Source organism: Mirounga angustirostris, unplaced genomic scaffold, assembly GCF_029215605.1.
Source record: "Mirounga angustirostris isolate CCGP_5_RB_7025 unplaced genomic scaffold, mMirAng1.0.hap1 SCAF_7, whole genome shotgun sequence".
Classification (NCBI taxonomy): Eukaryota; Metazoa; Chordata; class Mammalia; order Carnivora; family Phocidae; genus Mirounga; species Mirounga angustirostris.
In genome coordinates, this window is record NW_026991715.1 from 115,229,409 (window position 1) to 115,249,019 (window position 19,611).

Here is a 19,611-nt window from a genome sequence, read left to right on the forward strand (position 1 = left end):
AGCTGCTTTCTTAGCAGGTCTGCAGTCTCAGTGGCTTGTCACTATAGTTTATTTCTCTGTCCCCTCACAGCCCTGTGTGGGTCAGTGGAGGCACTCTGCTCCTTGTAATTATTCAAGGATCTGGATCCCTTCCATCTCTGTCCTCTCAGTCCTCAGGACCACTTTGTTCAACGTCTCCCGGAGAAAGACAGCAAGGATGGTGCATGATAGAAGGGAGGATCGCAGAGGTCTTGTTTCTTCCAGGGAGTGACGGGGGTGTGCACCACTCATCACCCAGCCGTGGAAGAGGCAGAGCCGTGTTGTCTGGCCCTTCGCACCAGGAGGAGGACATAGAAACACGCGCACTAGCTGCAGCCGCCACGTCTAAGGCACGTACCACAGTGCCTTGGGCGCAAGAAGTCGTCTGGTAGTTTTTTTCATTCCAGGGGCACCCAGGGAAAGACCACAGTGCTGCCCACCGTTTTGGCTGTTGCTCAGAGATTTATGCAAATGAGCACAAAGCCCTAGAAACACTGACCTTGCGTGGGAGAGATTGGAAAACCAACCAGGCAGAGGTACACACTGAGTGGAAGCTAAGAACACAAAACAAGATGTGAGACATGTCATCGTGTTCACAGCTGCATCCCAACTTTGAATATATAGGCGGGGAAAGGTTTGTCAGGGTGGGCTATTGTTGGTAAAGTAGCCCAAAAAAGTTTTATGAAAGCACTTAGGAAAGGCAAAATGGTGTGGGGCTTTGGTATGAGATTTATTTTATTTATTTATTTATTTTTAATTCTGCTTAAGAAAAAAATAAAGCCGAAAATCTAAGTGGAGAGGAAAAAAAGGGCTTCAGAGTTAGAAGACCTTGGTTTGAATCCCAGCTATCTAGTTAAGTGATTATAAATTTTGTTCATAAAAGTATCCCCTTTTGAGCACCTCCTCTTGGCAGTCACTGTGCTAAGAACCTTATCTGTATTTGTGCCCTGTCTGTACCAGAGCCCTTCAAGGACAGGTGTCATTTATCTATTTTAAAAATTGGGAAACTAAAACTGAAAGATGTGAAGTGACTTGTCCAGGAGTACATGGTTAGAAAGCAGTGGGACAGTGATCTTTCTGGTTCGAGGAGCAGAACACTGGTATGGGGGTCAGAGGTGGTAACTCAAGTGCCCATTGGCACGAGAAGCAGGTGGGATGATTCAGACAGGTGGCATTCTGGGACCCGATGTCAGCCCCTTTGCCTGCCCTGCTCCCCTCCCTGAGGCCTTTCTGTAGAAGTGTTCCACCTGCCACAGATCTTTCATCTGGAAATCTTAGCCTGTTTATAAAACGGCACACGCAGGTATGCTGCTCAGACCTTTTATTCTTTCCCATCCTCTCTCATGTCCCTCGACCACTACTTTCTTCTCCCTCATGTTATCGTTTGTACAGCACTAGCTTCATCTTTTTTCTTTTCTTCCTTCTAAGAAGAATAAATGTGCTCCTTGCTGTTCTGCACTCAGCTGGAGTGAGTCCCATGGGCAGGAGGAGTGCACTGCTTTTTACAAGGGGCGGCTAGCCTTGCATTTGTAGAACGTGCTGTGAACACTCAGAGGTTCTGCAAACCATTCTACGTTCATTTCAATGGCTTCCCTAATTCCTTCCAAGTTGAGGGAGTGTCACGGGAAGGGCTTTTGCTATTTACTACTCAGTACATTGTATGACACCTTTGCACACACATCGCAGACTTACAATTCAGTCCTTGAAGTTGTTAAAGAAAACTGCATGACTGCTGATCTTTGCAATGTGGTTCCTGTTTTCACAGAGATTGGTGGTGATCGATTACAAAAGCCCAGAAGGGAAGGTGTTTTGAAGGGCGTTTTATGCCCTCTACAGTTGCCCAGTGAATGCTCACCCACACCTGGTGCTTTTAAGATAAACCATTGAAGTGTTCCTTCCAACTGAGGACAAAACCAAGGAAAGAAATAAAAAGCCCAATAGAAATCCAGATCGATTGCATAGGTACTTGGACTAATTTAACTGTGCAATTATAGATTTGTGTTGATGCTTTTAAAGTGTATCAGACTTTCAAAAGAAATACAAAAAAGTCTTTTTTTACTGTCAGACTCACCAAGTTACACCTCTCACCTTTGAATGTATGAGTTCAGTCCATTCCTCAAATGAAAGCTGTTATTTCAAAATCTCATCTGCCTTGTATACTTAACATTCTTTCAGATACTGACTCTTTGATTTCATTTACTAAACGTTTGCCAGGGGCTGGTGTTGCTTGCTGTTACTTTAGAACCAGATTTTAAGAGCTTCATATTTATTAATACGCAATCCCCTGTTTGCATTTTAAAAAGCCTTACTATCATCTTTGATACTTGTTGAAATTCCACTGAGTTTGAGAAACCTCTCTTCTACATGACCCCCCAAATCTAAATCACTCTCATTATCACATTTATGTAAATATTTTTGATATGGCCCCAGTGCCAGATACCTTTAAAATGTCTGCTTTTTTCCAACTCTGTCTATATTTCCCTTCTCTCGGCAAATTCTCTGCATTATTCCCTAATTCATTAGTAGTGATACACTTGGGCGTCTAGTTTTCTTGGCTTTGGTACAAATCGAAGCCTCAGCTATCTTGTGGCCATATGTTCTTATTGCATATGCCATGTGATTTCTAAGAATGAGAAATGCAGAGCCTCTTCCCAGTCTCAGTTTAAGATTGATAGCTTAGAATAGGCAATATGTGTAAGCACAGTGCTGTCTTATGTCTATTTACCAAAAGTGTTTTGAGGAATTTAGCTCCAGTTTTGATTGCCAATTCACTCCTGGCAGACTCATAAAATAAGAAGCAAAAGGGCCCCCTTCACTCCTCTGGTGAAGGAGTTTGATAAATGAGGGATTAGAGCAATGTTAAGTCCTTCTAGAGGCAATGCAGAAAAGCTATCCAGCAACTCCTCTCAATATCAGAAGAGGTTCATTTAGCTGCTCTTCTCAAGCCAGAAATTGGAAGAGCTCTATTTTCTGGATCAATAAGGATTTAAGGATATAAACTAGTAGCATTTTTTAAGGGAGATCTGTTTCCTGATGAGTAGTCTCTGGAATGGGAAGGAGGATGGAAGTGCCTTCTTCATTTGTACGCTCTGTGAAGGCAAAGACTTTATTTAGATTTTTTTGTGTTTGGTTAGTGCCCACAGGGTATGTGTAGACTCCTAATAAACACTGAGGATGCTGTTGATGGACAGTCCTTGGTTTGCGCTTCCATTTCTGAAGAATGAAGGCCTTGTCTAAGAGGTGTCTGTATCTTATCTCTACGAGGATCCCATGCAGGCTTGGGCCTTTGGAGTAATTCTGTATCAGATCAGCTATGTTGAAATTCCTAAGAGAATTGTTTGATGATTCAATCTCTTGGTGTGTTCCACTAATCTTCATATGTGAAGTGCTATCAGAGACACATTTAATGACTTAGAGCTCTCAAATAAGTTGCTATGGTTGGACCTGAAAGGCTTTTCTCAGACAAGTCCAGATATCCGCTTTCCCTTATCTGCCTGCTTTCCTTCTAGACAACAAATGGCTGATCTTTCCAAAGGGACAGGTTTTCCTATCTGATGCTTTTGTTTCCCAGAAAGAAAAGAAAATGAAACTGTTGTCTCTTCCCTTAGATGTTGAATCCAGAGCAAACTGAAGCTTTATGGATATCTTTTGTAGTAGTCTCCTTCATATAAATATGAATGGGCAATTACTGAATATCAGAAGCTTGGGTTAGAGGTCCACCATCCCTTTGATGTGCAGAGCAAAACGAAATGGTAAGACATCAGATGTTGGGCTGTGTGAGTTTCCTTAATGACCAGTCAGGACTTAATTTGCTCAGTGTAATGTTTTGTGACTCCTTGTGATGTTAACAGCCTTTGGAGGAAATTATGTTGGGTCTTTACCAATCATATAGCCTTTTCCTGGCTTCCCATGAGATCCCCTTACCTTTATGTTTTTATCGGAACATTCTAGGTTCGCTGTGTATTTGCTGGGCAGGCTTAGTACAAAAACCTTTAGAGATGTATCATCCATCCACTTCTGTCATAGTAAAAATTTCTGAGAAAATGATACTTTGTGTTCTGGAACCTAATTTTCTGTTTTTCTTTCTGTATTGCGTTTTGACTCTTCACCTGCATATAGCCCAGTTGAGTTTAAGGTATTCTCTTAATTAAATCTGTTCTGATTTTTTTTTTTTTTTTAATGAGTAAGTTTTAGAGTTTCTCCTTTGGAATAGGAGAAGCCAAATGGGGAAGCAGTAGGTGAACCACATAAAGTCACCTGACAAGTCAAAAGCCAACTTGAGAATAAAGTAGTTTATCTTTCTTACTCAATGCAGTAAATACAAAATATGTGATGCCATGGTTGAATCTATTGGTTTTGGATCATCATTCTAAAAAAAAAAAAAAAAAAAAAAGAGTGAATGTGACAGGGATGCATATTTAAAATGTCTTCCTTTCACTGTCTCAAATTTAACAACTAAAATAAATGAGTAGTGTGGCAGCTGAAATAGAGATCTCTTATTGATTGGGTTATAAAAGTAGCTATCGAAAACACCGTCAGGCATATTCTCTGCAAAATAAAATATGTCAGCGCTGTTTAATGCTAGACATGAGGACTCTAGTTTTAGAGCTCCTTCATATTATTTTCTCATAATTTATAAATACAATGAGCTCTCAAATGGGTTAGCAACTGTCAAGATAAGTAAACCTCACACCCTCCTCTCTGCACACTGCCATTTTTACACATGGGAGCACACTTCCTAATTACTGTCTTTCTCTCCCTAGAGCCCCCCCCCCCGCCCCGGTTTGTCTCTCTGCCCCACGGCACTGTGCCTGGCCTGTAATAGAGCCCCCTACCACATGAATACATAGAAACTACAGGTAATCCTGGCTGCCGTGTCTGCAGAAGTATTGGTGGTTCTCCTCTCTCCAGCAGTTCTGTTTGGCAGTGCCCTGCCCCAGCATCTCTGCCCAGAAGGCCAGGGCAAGGAAGGAATGCTCCCTGAGCATCTGCCCCCCATCAGACCCTGCTCCAGATGTGGGATTCACTAAGATGAGTGACAGGGCCTGCTTTGGGCCCAGTGCCCTGAGCCATGTCTTCTTCCTGGAGAATTTGTACTCTAGCAGGGGAGATGAAGACCTTAAAAAATACTCAGTTAATAAATGAATGAATATACAGCTGAGGGAGCAGTGAATTCTTGGGGGAGGGGACATTTGAAAAAAAAAACAAAGAGAGGTGACCAGAGAAGGGGAGGGAGGTTCCAGAATGGATGAGTTGAGTAAGTAGCAGCCCCGGGATGGGAAAATTGGTACCTGGTGTCTTCGGAGAGGGAGCACGCACTTTGAGACATAGGTTTAAGTAGTGTTGGGATTCAGGTTGCATAGTTAGGGACATGTTTTTTTCACCTGATCAAGACTGTGAGTCTTAGGAGGACAGGGACCGTATTCCACCTTCTTTGCAGCCCAGGCAAGCTTTGCTCAGAGAAGGAGATCGGGAACGTTGGTAGATTTAAATTGAATGATCTAATAGGGAACTATAAATAGTGTGTGTGTGTTCTCATTTCTCTCCTATTTCCTTGTTCTACCCACTCTCTGGGGTATATGAATAATGAACTGATTAAAACACTCAACAGAAGGGAAGAGAAGGAGATAAGGTGAAAGAAGAAAAGTTTATGTTTAGTCTAAACCTCTGGGGTTATGATTTCATCAGGGGCGGGCTTGTTTATAAACATATATATAAACAATCGCACTTCAAGACCATGTGAATACTTGCAGCGATACAGGGTAAATACCACTGGAATGATAAAGCCAAGGGACTACAGGATCTCCAAGAAGGCGGATCTCTAAAGGAAGGCTTTTGAGCTGGGTACTGAGCACAAGTGAGAGCAGGATCTGAGGGGTGGTGGAAACGGTCGTGAAATAGCGCCCGGCACTACTCTAAATGCTTTCCATCACCTAATTCAGTCGGGCCTTTCTGTGAACGGAGGTATTATTCTTATAATTATTACCACACTCATTTCCCAAATGTGGAAACTTGGGCCTAGAAGAGTTAGGAAATTTACCCCAAGTCAAACACCTAGTAAGTGGTAAAGCAGAGATTGAAACCTGGGTAGTTCTGGCTTCAGCCCAGTGAAGGATGACGCGAAGCTACCACCCACATGGAGACAGAGCGGAGGGTCTTCTAGGACAAGGTCATGCCTTGAGCAAAGAGCTTATCTATGGGAAGGGCAACATGGATTTAAGGACTGACTATAAGCCCAGTTTGGCTAGTAACTTGGGGACACAGGAGTCTGCCCGTGTGGAAGAGTGGCCGTCTACGCGGACTGATTTTTAAGGAACATCAGGAGGCACCGTAACCAGGTCTTATCCCAGCCTTACTATAGGTGCCTGAAGCTACTCCATTCTGTTGGACTGCATTTCCTTTCATTGTCACTGGTCTTTCACGCAGCCCCGCCTCCCTGTGTTCCGTGTGCGCCCCGCTAACACACAGCGGAGTTCTGCTGTGCCAGACACCGCCCCCACATCCTGCCCCCACGTCCTGCCCCCACTGCCCAGTCACACTGCTTACCCTCTCCGAGCCTCAGTGTCCTACCAGTGCCTCCCTCAGTGGGTTGACATGAGGGTTAATGAGGTAATAGATTTAAAAAATTTTTTTTAAATTTATTTATTATTTGACAGAGAGCGAGCACACAAGTAGGCAGAGTGGCAGGCAGGAGAAGGCGAAGCAGGCTCCCCACTGGGCAGGGAGCCCGATGCGGGGCTCGACCTCAGGACCCTGGGGTCATGACCTGAGTCGAAGGCAGATGCTTAAATGAGTGAGCCACTCAGGCCCCCCTATTTTTAAAATATTTTTAAAGAGTACCTGACACATAGTAAGATATACAGAGGCCTGGGGTCCCTAGGATTGCAGAAAGGATTTACTAGAAAAGAAGGTGGAAAAAGAGGAATAAAGGCAGATTTTATTTATCTCACAGGGTTTGGCCAAAGTCCTGTAGCTAAAGATAACTTAACTTTGCTGATTTTAGATTCCGTAGCCGCCCCACCCCCACCCCTGCCCCCAGAAGATTATTTTGGAGGGTGTTGTGTGGTTTGATCACGTGGCATTTAAAATGCCACAGGACATCTGATATCTGGCCTAGAAGATAATAAGAGCTGGACAGTGCTGTTAAAATCCCATCACCCAGAAACACCACAGGGGAAAAAAAAATTCTATGTAAGCACTGCTAGCACCGCCTAAAAGAGGAGGGGGGAAAATCTGAAAAATTGTATTTTAAGCATCGTGTGTTTTATACAGTAAAATGAACAATCCCTTGGATTTCTCTGCAAGGGATTTGATCTGAAGAATTTTTTCCTCCTGTGGTACATAAAATCCATTCTTAAAATGAATTAACTTCAGCTGAGTTTTCTTATAACTGAGGCAGTTCTGAAGAATCGGAGTCCATGCTCCTTGGTAATAGTGTTGACAAGCACTTTTAAGAACCCCTAAAATAGTGAGAATGACTCAAGACCTAGTGACTTTCAATGAAGCTTGGTGTGTTCTGTTCAGTAATAGTGCCAAGCACGAGAGATGGAATGTTACTATTCACTCCAGATGGAGATGTTCCTTGATTTTTATTTGTCTGTGTAGTTACACTGCTTCTGTCCACAGAGAATTTAAAGTGACTCACATGAAAATAATAATAAAAAATTAAAGTAGGAGATCAGGACAAAGAAGAGGAGACTAGAATAACATCAACCCTATAGGTTAAATCAGTGCTGGACTTTGGTTTCATATTCAGCACTCTGCGTTTCTGAAAAAAGGTGGAGGAATCGTGATCTGTGCTGTATTTCTCCGTATCGGAAAAGAGGAGGCTATGGCTGCCACAGGGAAGAGCTGTCTTCCACAATTCGAAAAGACTTTATAAGATAGATACCTAATGAATTAATGAGTAACCCATGACAACACTTCTACGGTAAATGTAGTTCTCAATTTTTTGTGGCTTTTTCTGGGGCCGACATTAAGTGAAGACCCTAGTACTAAAATGTGGGGAAGAGACTTTATAGCCTTCCGCAGGCTATACTCGGGCGTCATTCAAGGTTAGCGTCAGACATCCTGTGGAGGAAGGCTGCGCTCTTCTCTCTGAAGGGGGTCCAATGAAGAGCAGACTTTCACAGGTCCCATTCCTTGCCCGGGACCTGAAGTACTGGTCCTCCTGACTGGAAGACCCACACAGGAACTTCGCAGGCTGGTGAGAGTGTGTTGTTAGATTTTCAGTTGTGAAAGGTAAGAATCCTGAGTGGTGGTCTTGTCTCCGCCTTCCTGAAGACTTCAGCACACTCTTATAATTTCAGTCGCTAGTACCACATGAGGCTAATTTTTATTGTTTTTTCACATTCATACAGCGCCTATTTATTAAGCCTCTACTGTGAGCCAGTTACCTTCTTTTATATGTCTCTACATACAGGTATATTTTTAGTTTCTTTCTACAAATGCCCTTTCTGCTCTTTGATTTGTTCATATGTATGTTTTTATTCATGTTTTAAAGCATAAAAACTACAGGAGCTCATCGTTTCAAGTCCAGTAATTCAGGGGCACATTAAGAAAAAGTTAAAATCTTCCCTTCGTTGTTACCAGTGTGATGTGGCTCCTTCCACACTTTTCTCTGCTCTCAAATGACTTTCTTAACTGTTTAGATAGTGTGTCTAAAACTTAAATGTGTGAGATTGGTGGTTTTTTTTTTTTTAATGGACATGTATTTATTATGCTGGCAAGTAGGAGAAATTGTCCCTTAACTATAATTGATTTTCTATAGTGTTCTTATTTGTTTGTTTTGTCTTGAGGGAAGGGAGCAAGGCATTGTTACCTCTCTCAAATAACTTAGAAACTATAGCCCCCATCTTGAGCAGAGCCTTTCCTGTTCTGAACAGGACCAAACCTGATGGGATGCAATAAGCTTGCACTTTGCTGATGATGTCGACCTCCCCTCTGATGTTAACTTTTATGTGTATGTGTATTACAAATGTAAATATGTTCATTAATTTTGAGGCTGGCTACAGTATCACATCTGAATACATTCCGCACACCCTTCTTGAAATTCGATGCTTACGTACCCTTTCGTTGGTCTTCTGTTGAACAGAGAAGTAATCTCTTTTATAGTGTTACTTAACTGTGCATTGAGTGTATAGAGTCCTAGGAACAGCATGATCCTAAAGTTGCAAAAAGAAAGATTTAGAAAATCTGATTATATAGTCACACTTTTATGCCTAAGACAATACTTGGGGATGATAAGTGTGAAACAAGATGGGTCACCGTTGAAAAAATAGAACTACTTTTGGAAAAGCTTAAATAGCACTGGTATTTGAAACATTTCTAGATGGCCAAGACTTGCCAACAATCTCTGAAATACTACATGCAAAGAGTCTTTCCTTTGTGTAAGTTGTTAGGCATTGCTGGTCCTTACCCCAGAAAACTAGATTACACACACATACTTTCCCAAAATGTGACCCTTACACCTGAAGACCAGGAATTATACATATGTGTTATGTGTCAGTAAATGGAACATTGTTGCAAGGGGTGTCTAAGAAAGCAAGCTTGAGTGTTCTCATTTTCCATATGGGGAAATCGATGGAAAGTGGGAACCTGGGGGGTGGGTGGAGTTCCAGGGTAGAGCGGCCAACTACTAGAAAAGTGAAAGGCAAGTGCCGGGCTCGGAGACGACTTTTTGCCAGCCTCAATGAAGCAGTGTGCGGGTGATCATCCTTTCCTGGAAACTTAAAGCAACCTGAAGGAAGAGGCAGCGGCTTCATCGCATCCAGTTGGTTAATCCCCTCTCTGTCAGTCATTGGTGTATGATCTGAATAGACTATAAATTCACATTTCTGGAGCCACATGGTCAAAATAGCACTTTATATTCAGTGTGAAATTCTTAAAATGAAACCCAGCTGGCAGATGGGAAGGATTCTGGGGGGTGGGGGAAAAGAGGAGGGGAATATTGGGTGTGCAAGGGGCACATGATTTTCCAGAGAGTTTTTTTTTTTTCTTTATGCTTTGTGCAGATATAGGAATATTTTTAAACATCTATGATACAGCGCAAATGAATTTCTTAAACCTGAACCATAAGAGTCTAATTTGTAATATTTCATAAGAATCTAAAACCATTAAGATAGTTATGCAAGCCATTCCAAATTCTTGCCTGCAAGAATACAATGATTTGCTCATTTAGGGAACTCTCTTCAGTTCTTCCATGAGTGCTAGTTCATAAATTGCATCTTTCAGTGCTTTAAATAAGTCTTTGGCTTAATAACCAATTTTTAAAGAGAGAAAGAGCGAGAACAGCTAGTCTAGTTCACTTTTATCTCCGTCTCCTGTTCAGAACTTCTGCCCATTATGCTGTTCACGCTTGTTCCATTTCCTTCTCTTTCCTCAGGTTGAAATGGGAAGTGTCCTGTGTCTTTGTGCCTCCCAGGGTCAGTGGTCACGTCAGAACCAGGCAAACTCCATTCCAGAACACAGTGCTCTTGGTTACTGACCCAAGCCTTGGATCCAGTGCCCGTAGGGCATTCCAGACGTCCCCACAGTTTATCACATCAGCTTGCCCCTTCTGATAGCACCGAAAAGCCGTTCAACCTGGGACCAGGTTACTACAAACTCAGTGTCTGTGACTTCATATGAGAAGTCAGGATTCAAATATTTTAGCAGCTGTGAGAGATTTCAGCTCGCCCGAATGTTTTATGAAAACCGTGTGCTGCATTTAACTTGCTAAGAAGTGCACAGGTTATGCGTGTTGTATGTCTGGATGAGAACCTGGAGTCAAATAGGCAAGAATTTATTTCTCCTCTCCTTTTTTTCTCTAGAGCCACATCTTTCTGTCATGAACTCACACCTAAAATTTACAAACCCTGTTTGAGGGCTTTGAAGCCTGGATCCTCTTATGTTAAACGATAAAGACAGGGTATCAGGTAATTCATTCACTAAAAATAAATTTGTGACACACAGAGGTAAATACCATTTTACATACATCCTTTTATTTTATTATTGACACTTCTAGTTAAAAATAGACAGCCTGAGCCATCGTTTGTCAGGTCTTGTCATTATATGATTTTTATTTTTAAATACTATGGTAGAATTGCCATCTTACTCATGGGTATGTGATAAAGGTATAAAGAAACAGATAATAACTTCAAGGTAAAATAAGAGTGTTCTTCAGAGCACTCACATTGCTTGTTCCCTAGAGAGCTGTAAGCGCAGGGAAATAGAAATCCAGGGCATCGGCTAAGAAAAGTACTTTATAATTCTGTTTGCATTTCTGAGTCTAGAAAATAGGGAGTAAGTTCTACTTAGAAAATATTTTACAGATACATTCAAAATAACATAATGTTTATTTTGTTAAAAGATACTGTCTTTGACAACAAAGTATCCAGTTTTAACCATAATGTGAGCTCAGAGATGTGAAGGGGTGGTACTTGAGACTGCAGGGGTGTGGGTATCAATATGGATTTGAGTATTTTCTTTATTTATACTCTGCTTTCTTTCATGAAAGGATTTGAGGTGATAGACACTAGTATTGATTCTGACAGCGGACATGATTTTATGTAACACTCTCAACTTCCGACTGAAGTAGGTGTTAATGACATCCCCCTGAGAAGGCTTTCGATTCAGACAGAATAAAAAGTGGGATTTGAGACTTAGAAGCCCCCTTATCTGACCTGATCTGAACTGGTAGTTGAACAATTAATAAAGAGTTGGCCAATGTCTTGTCATTAAAAACATAAAGTAAATGTATACCCTAAATAATTTAACTTAAAACATACAAATGGTACTAATCTTCTGATATTGGGCCAGTGCCTTTTCTCTGAGTACGTGGCCACTAATCAGAGTTCTGTATCCTATTTTTTGCACAAAATACAGCCATTATCTATGATTTTCAGTTCCCATTTCTTTAAAATAGAACCATAAGATAAAGTAAGATGGTAAGTTAAAGACACGTGGGAAGCAATTCACAACGATAGTTCTTGATGGTTGTCTCCCCTAAATCTGATTTGACAGCAGTTTGTTTTTGGTGAGTTCTTTGAACACATTCCACCTAGTGTTTCATAGAAACAGAAATTCTCTTCTCAACTTCCTATTTCATCCACTGATGCCATATTGAATTAAATGACTTAATACAGTAACAAATACGGTTGCTTTCAACAAGAACCGTGAAAGAGCCCAGCAGCAGAGGCGCGCAGACGTGCCGGGGAGGTGCCCCGCTGTGAGCATCAGGTGAGCGGCCAGCTTCATCTGGGGCTGTGCCCACAGGGCGTGGGCATTCGTTGTGGAGACAACGTCCATCATTATCTTGAACCTGGGCAATGAAGAGTCGGTTAAGTCTAGGTGATTAAGTGGAGGTTAATTGAAGGAGCCTTTATTGTAACTGTATGAAATTTTGTTTTGAACCCAGCTAAAGATTTGTCCTTACCTGCAACTGCTTGATATTTAATTCACATCATGCCCTCAGTCTGTCTTTTGGATCAGCTCTATGGCAAATGTTATGATTGCCGTGGGGCCTTCTAATTTTTCACGGCCCTTATTCCATCTGACTTCACTTAGTCACTGATGCACCTACATGATACCTGTCGGTCTCTTCCAAGTAAGCTCCGTGGGGCCTGGGACGTCTGTTCACCTTTGTGTCCCCGGGGCCTGAAACAGTGAATGTGTAGTCAGCGGTAGGAAGAGGGCAAGGTGGCTGTTGATTTGGTGCCTTTCTTTTAGCCCAGTTGAATGTTTTGATTTGTCCCCACCAGGATCAATTGATTTCTACTTTGAGCAAGAAGGGAGGACAGAGAGTTGTACCCTGACATAGCTCCTGGTGTACTTTCTTAATCCGGTTCCTAAATCTCCCCCTGATTCCAGGGAGGGAGCCTGATGGTTCATGCTGATAAACCATAGATTGAAGCATTGGCGGGGCCTTTGTTCTTTGACTTTGCCTTAAAAGATCAGTTCAGAACAGTTTCTCAACCTCGGCATTATTGACATCTCAGGCTAGATGGTTCTTTGTTGGGGGTGGGGAGGGCAGGGGCGGGGGAGCTGTCCTGTGCCTTGTAGGATGTTGGGCAGCATCCCTGACCATTACCCACAAGACACCTGCAGCAAACACCGTGCCCCCTGCTCCCCATTGTGACAGCCAGAAATACCTCCAGACATTGCCAAATGTCCCCTGAGGGGTATGGTCACCTTTCCCCTCCGTTGAGAACTAATGCTGTGGACTAGTCCTGGCTTGACAACTAGGACACGAGGCCACGCTAACAGTGCTGTGCTAAATCCAGTCAGTGGCTTTTGGAACCTTCACTCCTGGTGTTTTCTTTATATCTGATTGTAATGTTCTCCAGACTTGTCTTTCATGGGCTTTATTCTAAGTTCAACTAGTCCTGTGTGGGTTTTTTTGGCTAAAATTCCTCAGGACGGATTACCACTCAGCTTTGCTTTCCTCAGACTGCCTGCAAGCCTCTTTCCAAGCTCATATTTCTCAGTTGCCAGGACATTAGGCTGCTGGCCGTATTGCCAGTAGGAAAAGAAATTCTCTCCCTGTGACTAACAACATGGCAGTTTGTTCGAAGGCCATTTGTTACCTGTTCCCCTTGCTCAGATGTGTTATTGAGGTGGCTGTCAGTTTTTTCTGCCTTTTCCCCCGTCTCTCCACGCCTTCCTGTTTTTCCTTTTCCTCCCAGTGTTTCCATGGTGGCTCCTCGCTGGAGCCAGAGGACAAACTGCTGACAGGAACATCCCTTGAATATCTCTGCATCTGGACAGGGCCGTTGGCACCCTCCATTGGCGGCTCAGCAATGCGTGGCTTGCCATATCTGTCTCCTGTTTAAGGCCCAAGAATTTGAATCTGTCCCAACATGTAAATGTTGTCGTTGTTAGGACAGATAGTACCACAAGGCCAGTATTAAACATGTTTATTTGGGTTCCATATATTAATGTTTTGATTTGTTACTACCACTGTTGCCTGCCCCACACCTCCCAGCTGCAAGACTGAGATAGGGGATATATAGTCTATTACAAAAGCCAAATAAGCTAGAATATATAAACTATTTTTAACATACTTGTGTTTTTAACAAGCTTTAAACCATTGTTGCAACTTCTTTTTTTCCTACTATTTCCTAATATTTTTTCCTAATATTTTTCCTAATATATAAGTCAAAGAATCCCTTGAGTTGACCAACTTGTGGTTTCGTGAAGGGTACCAATATTGAACGAGCAGAAAGAAGAGTTAGTCCTGTCAAAATCAAAGCATCCTCTTCTGGTTGTCTGATCAGGTCACAACTTATTGAAGCATATTCGTGGCACGGTACCTTGTATAACAGAAAAAAGCTAAATATGAGACACAGCCAAAAAGCTATTTCAAAATATGCAATAGTGTTTTAAGAAAACTCGAAATATGAAACAGTATGGTGATTGTCGTTCATGGGTCAGCTAACATCCAGTTTCCTCAAATGGTTTAGTGAAGTAGGTCTTTGGGGGATGAAGGCTGATCACTGTGAGGCAGATGTTGGATTTGAAAACTACCAGGCTCCGGGTCGTCTTGCTCTCGCGCCATTTTGCAGAATCACAGGCTGTGGCGAAAACTGGTGCAGTTCCTAACACAAAAGCATGTATTCTCAGCACGGGAAGGTCCTCAGAGCCCATCTACCAATCCCAAGCTAAGCATTTAGCAAGGCAGAGGAGGAATAATCTAAGTGTGTTGATCCTTTTCAGTGACTGAGGCAGACACAACTGTTGGTAATTGATGGGGTTTTTCCCCCAATACCTCTTAACCTCAAAAAGTGTGGAATTCCTATCCTCAGCCTGCACTTTACAATACCAAGATAATCTACCCACTCTCCCACCCAGCCAGCCATTTCAATATGCACAGTTAATGAGTGTTAAGTTTAAAAAGATAACCTGAAAAGAATCAATTTCATGGTGAATGCATCTGGTTAAGCAAGCCATTTAAACAACATTTTACTCGTGTGTAGCAGACCATTTTATAAGTTACTGATAGCTTTACAAGCCTGTGTTTCAGACAAGCTAATTGGTTGTCTCTGATGTGTTTGGGGCTTTCACTCATTAACTTGCCTTCCTGTCTAGTACATACTTGACTAGCTCTCATACATATAGGTAGAACTGTTTATTTATTTATTTTTTTTAAAGATTTTATTTATTTATTTGAGACAGAGAGAATGAGAGAGAGAGAGCACATGAGAGGGGGGAGGGTCAGAGGGAGAAGCAGGCACCCTGCCGAGCAGGGAGCCTGATGCGGGACTCGATCCCGGGACTCCAGGATCATGACCTGAGCCGAAGGCGATCCCGGGACTCCAGGATCATGACCTGAGCCGAAGGCAGTCGCTTAACCAACTGAGCCACCCAGGCGCCCTAGGTAGAACTGTTTAAACAGCCATATTCTATTGCCAGGAAAAAGTTTTTCATAGATAAGTTTCTTCCTACTTACAGTGTTTGCTTTACTGAAATTAAGGTAAATCATAACCAAGTATTATCGTAAGCATGGAAGGTGCAGAATCAAGTATAACACCGGAAAGGTGTTGGTATCAAAAACGAATGCCCTTTTGAAGGAGTGGAATAGAATTGATTACAGAAGGGAAAGAGAGGAGGGCAAAAGAAAAGGATATGCTGTCGAAACCTGGCTGCCTGTGTAATTAATGACTATGTTATAGATGTTATTGAAAAGTCGGAGGCCTGCACCTGCATGCAAAGACAAGTGTCTGATGCTTCTCTTTTTGCATATGTCAATGCTTTCCATTCTCTGAGATAAGAATTAGATGCTTTGTTTGGACACAGATTAAAGGAATAGCTCAAAACATGTGTGTCCTTTGGGTCTTGAGATTTCTGGAGTGGGTCTATTTTCCGTGAGGGGTTAGCTACTTTTCTGTTTGCAAAACAATTCATTGCAGCTGCCTGTAGGCATATGTATAATAGAGTTTAAACCAATTAGACCTAAGGTTTTGAAACTGTTCATGAAATCCCACCTCCTGCATGAAACCTTGGCCTGCTTAATTAAAAGGAGTGGCAACTTCTCTCCAGTGTTCAATTTCCTTCCTTTACTAACATTTTCATCTGAGATGAAATACTAAGAACGTACTTTGTTGCCCTTTTCATTTTAGTTTCAGCTCTTTACATTTGCTTAAAAATAATTAGTATCCTCCTAATGTCTGGCATTGTACTGGGTACATCAGAGAATACAAAAGAATTTTTTTCATTGTCTATGCCTTCTAGGAACTGAGGTCTTACACATGAAAAAATGAAGATTATCCAAATCTCTAGGTGCCCCTAACTCATTAATTTATACGATGATTATTTATAAAGCCTGTTTGAAGGAGAAAGTAGTGGCTCATGTAACTGAATTCATAATAGCCAAAACGTGGAAACAGCCCAAATGTCCAGCAGCTGATGAACATGGATGAACAAAATGTGGTGTGTCCATACAGTGGAATATCATTCGGCCATAAAAAGAAGTAGTCACACAAAACTTTATGCTAAGTGAGAGAAACCAGACACTAAAGGCCATGTATTATATAATTCCATTTATACGAAATGTCCAGAATAGGCAAATCTCTTAGAGTCAGAAAGTAAATTAGTGAGTGCCAAGGGCTGGAGGAAAGGGCAAATGGGCAGTGACTACTAATGGGTGGGGTGTTTCTTTTTCGAGTGGTGAAAATGTCCTGAAGTTTGATAGCCGTGATGATTGCAGGTGTCCATGAATATACTAAAAATCACTAATTTGTATGCTTTTACAAGGGTGAATTTTACAGTCTGCAAATTATAGCTCAATAAATGAAAAATAAATATCTGTAGAGCCGAATAAAAAGATGTTAAAGTGTGTGCTAAAGAAATGCAAAATCCAAGCAAGTGGTAAAGGAAATTCTTTAGAATCTTAGCAGCGGGTGTCTGCTTCTGAGAGTAGACCCATGAAATAGGTAACGATAACTTACATCCAGGAGCAAACAATCCCCTTTGAAGGCCAGAGGTTCTTTTTGATGTGGCAACTATTTTTATAAAGAGCCTAACTTGACAGTGAGTGACCCCAAAAATTTTGCCCTGGACATCTGTAGCTCCAGTCACGTTTCAGTCTAAAAACTGTTTGTGAAAAGCAGCTCAAGTTCAATGAGGTGAGAACCACGTGTGGAATGATAACCCATTTCACTTGGGATGGAAAGTTGTTTCCTTAATGGGAAAGTCTTTTTAACTCTGGAAAACTTAACATTAAGAGTATAAGAATGATAAAATAACAAATCTACAATATTAATACTTTCGTTTCAAGTATATATTACATTTAGGTCAACCTGGTACATTCACTTTGTAATTATAATTTAAGATGTATAAATTACTTCAGAATTGGCCTCCTATATAGAAAGGTTTGAGGGCCATGTGGGTGACTCAGTCAGTTAAGCGCCTGACTCTTGGTTTCAGCTCAGGTCCTGATCTCATGGGTCATGAGATCAAGCCCGTGTGGGGCTCCACACCCAGCAGGGAGGCTGCTTGAAGATTCTCTCCCTCTTCCCCTACCCCCACTCTTACACTCTGTCTCTCTCTAAAATAAATAAATCTGTAAAAAAAAAAAAAAAAAGTATGAGAATTCAGTTAAGCTTGTAAATAGTATTAGAAAGTACCGGAGCTTGAGAGGTGGCTGGGTGGCACAGTCAGTTGAGTGTTGGACCCTTGATTTCAGTTCAGGTCATGATCTCAGGGCTGTGAGATCAAGCCCGTACCAGGCTCCATGCTCGGCACAGAATCTGCTTGAGATTCTCTCTCTCCCTCTCCCTCTGCCCCTCCCACTCCTGTGCACACACGTTCTCTCTCTCTCAAGTAAATAAATCCTAAAAAAATAAAGAAGAAGAAGAAATACCTGAGCTTGAGAGTCATTGAATTTATAAATTTAATTTAAGAAATGCTTAAAGAGTTCTTGCTGGGGAAAAAAGATTACTTAACTACTTGAGGACATTTTGATTATTACAGTATAAATGCTGAAAAGGAAGATTGAATATATTAAATTTATAAATGGAGTTTTGAAATGTTTAAAAGTGGTTAATTAAACGAAGTTTATAAAAGGACCTAAACTGTATCCAACTTCCTGGATGTGTTGTTAAAACTTACCAGATATAGGGGCGCCTGGGTGGCTCAGTCGGTTAAGCATCTGCCTTCGTTTCAGGTCATGATCCCAGGGTCCTGGGATCGAGTCCCACATCGGGCTCCCTGCTCAGCGGAGAGCCTGCTTCTCCCTCCCCCTTTGCCTGCCTCTCTGCCTACTTGTGCTCTCTATCTCTCTGTCAAATAAATAAATAAAATCTTTAAAAAAAAAAAAAAAAACTTACCAGATATACAAACAGAATGATAAGCTTTTTAAATTGAATATAATAGCTTCAGGAAAAACTGGGTTTTAGACATTGTATATTTAGTAAATTGTACATTCCTTTTTAAAACTGCAAAGTAACAATAACTAGTATTGCTCTGCACTAAGAGCCATCCTTGAGGACACCAAAAGCTTGAAACAGACAGGTCTTGGACCCTGTGCCTTGGCTAGTTCTTGTTGCTCTTAGGAAGTGTCCACATAAAAGAAACCCAGGCTGATCACAGAGGGGTAAAAATACGGCTTTATGACCCTTCTGCCTGCTAGACTGTAGTCCAAAGCATCTGAAATTATGGAGCCTAGCCAGGTTGGAAAGGCCAACTTCTCTGGCCTCCTAAAGTATGAGTGGGGACGAGCTGGTCTAGCAAGTGTGGCCAGCCCCCCCAGACCCCTGCCGGGTACTGATTGTACCCCTGCTGAACAAAGCAGGAAGCTGCAAACGCGTTAGTCAGGGATTGGCAAATGTTTGTGAAGGTCCAGAGAGTAAATATTCTAGGCTTTGTGGAACATACTGTCTCTGTGGCAGTTACTCAACTTTGCCGTTGTAGCGTGAAAGCAGCCATAGACAAGTCAGTAAGCATGGCTATGTTCCAATAAAACTTTATTTGCCTGGGTGCTGGGAGGTAACCAGCGGTGACTACTGTGATTAAGGTCCCTTCTACCTTTAAAGTTTCTTCTACATTAAGGCTTCCCCTTGAGATGATAGGAGGACATCAGCTGGGTCTAAAAATATGAGTATTTGTAAGCCAATTCTTTCCACTTGTGGATGGAGGCACCTTCGGTTGGACGCAGAAGTTGGAGCAAAGGTCTGCATATGGGAAGCACTCCAGGTTCAGGAGGGCCAGGTAGACTCCCTGGAGTAGAAGAGATACTCTGCAGGAAAACTGGGTATCTTCCATTGGCCTGTGAACACAGGAAGCATCCATACCTAATTTCTGCCTCCCACAGTGGTTGTCTGATAAGCAAGCTTTTTGGCTAGGAGAATAAAACCTTCTAGGCATATCAAAAAGAGAAAATAGATGTAATTTGTTCTGTAATTCTGGGTTAGCAGATTAAGCCAAAAACAGGAATGCTTTTCAGATTCTAGCTCCTACCACCAAAGCAATGGGATCATTTTATTCAGCTCTTCTGGAACACACTAACTTCCATGCAGTGGAAGACAGGGTTTCGATACAATTATTGTCACAACATACAACATTCTCCACACATCAGAGATTACTGATTGGGCAAGAAGACTTCTAATAAGGGCGAGG

General features: G+C 41.9%; 1 protein-coding gene and 1 long non-coding RNA gene across 5 annotated transcripts in view; one reads left to right on the forward strand and one right to left on the reverse strand.

The window, feature by feature from the left end:
* The window catches only part of ARL15 (ADP ribosylation factor like GTPase 15), a 407,565-nt gene that overhangs the window by 374,503 nt on the left and 13,451 nt on the right, over positions 1-19,611 (forward strand). The window lies entirely within an intron of this gene.
* Positions 13,899-18,741, reverse strand: LOC123863667 (uncharacterized). The gene is made up of 2 exons (XR_006795609.2): positions 18,106-18,741; positions 13,899-14,594 (listed from the first exon to the last, which is right to left on the reverse strand). It is a non-coding gene; the product is annotated as an uncharacterized LOC123863667 (long non-coding RNA).